A 1,788-nucleotide genomic window follows, 5' to 3' on the forward strand; every position below is an offset into this window, starting at 1 on the left:
CACTAATTGAATCTGAGGTGGGAGTTATGGGAATCCCTATTCATCCCAGTGGGTCAGAAGCACAGGTAGAAGCTCCTGGGCTTGCATTGAGATCTGAAGTGCAGGGGGATTCTCTTGGAGACTAAACCTCCATCTACAGGATGGGATGTTATCTCCAGGTAGACCGTGTCAGAACTGAATTCAATTTGAAGATATGCAGCTGGCATCCATTACAGTATTGGTGCCACACACATCTGGCCTCAGAAGGGATCTGTGTTGTGAAAATATAGTAGGAGAAACTGAATCTCACTCTGCATTTTCTCCTCAAGTGATCAAACAGACTTTCTTCATTACCACTGCCAGTGGGGAAAAGAGCTGAGAGCCATTCCAATTTATCCAGAGGCAATTAAGCTTCTTCAAAGGAGAAAGGAAATAGAGAGGAACAACTCACTTCCAGGTTATTCAGGAAGCAAAAGTTGTAACAATTGGGAAGGGGGTCACCCTGTTCCCACCCACCTGGAGTTGCTAACTGATTACTGAAGTTAAAGCTCCTGCTGTCTCATGGAGCCTGGAAGATGATCCCTGTCACTTCACCTCTACATTCATCTTCTTTGAACACCACTTTCATCCTGTCACTTTCCTGTCCCAGAAATCTTCAGCAAATTTCACAAGTATAAAGAATAAAATTCAAATCTCTTACCCTGCCAGTCAAGGCTGGCTGCAGCCTGCTTTTCATTCTAATCTACTTCTTGTCTTCATAATCGCAGCCAGACAGGTACTGCTCCGTGAACACTCCTTGTTCCTTCCATCCACCCACGACTTCATGTTAGATATTTATATCACCAGGAGATCAACTTTCCTCCAGTCTTAGCTTCCTGGGAACCTTATTCCTATTTCAGGACCCTCTTCCACGAAGCTTTCTCAGACTCCAGCAGACCCTGCATGCTCTCCCTCTTCTGAATTCTGGCCAGGGAGACCATTCATTTAGAACTGACTTCTATGACTAGTTCTCTTCTTTCTTTGACCTGCCTGCTGATCTGCATTATTCAAGCACTTTGTTCAGGGACCATATCCTCAAGGGAGCCATTCCTAATTTAGAGGCCCCAAAGCAGACTGAAGACCTTCTCTGGAGGCCGGTTGGGTTAATATTTGTAGCCCAATGAGAAAAATATAGCAGGTTTATACAGCTTCTTTGAAATCAAATAAAATCATCAAAGATATGAACAGAAAAGAAAGTCACGTAAGAAAAGGAATATAACAATTTAAAGTAAGTTATTAAATCACAAATTCTCCAAGGACAGCTCTACAAGAATTCCTGAGAAGTACCTGGCGTAGGGGCATTTATTGTAAGATTGTACCTCCAAAGATATTGCACTGTGACAATTGATAATATGGTGATAATGGTGGTTGAGATATTGATGGTGTGAAGCAAATTCTAGTTCTTTAAGATGGATAGTACATGGTTACTGTTTGATGGGGTCCTGCAGGGGCAGCATTTTTCTGTTTACTGCTTCCTGTGTTAGCAATGCCAAAGGAAAGTTTTTCCAAAGGGAAGAATAGTTTATATTCCATTTTTAAAGAAATGGTTACATTTTCCCCTAAAGCATAATAGAAGGGTCTTATTCAAACAAAATACTTCTAGAAATGAAAGTACTTTTAGGAAGTGGGGAAGAGCTTTTGTTTCTTCCTAGCATCAGGCTTCTTTGTCTTCTTTTGTATGTATTTCAGTGATAGGCAAAGCGACAGTCCTTTAGAAGAAGTTAAAATTATAGCCCTAAAAAATCTACTCAAATGCAGTCTTTTATTTCA

This window comes from Marmota flaviventris, chromosome 3 (assembly GCF_047511675.1).
Source record: "Marmota flaviventris isolate mMarFla1 chromosome 3, mMarFla1.hap1, whole genome shotgun sequence".
Lineage (NCBI taxonomy): Eukaryota > Metazoa > Chordata > Mammalia > Rodentia > Sciuridae > Marmota > Marmota flaviventris.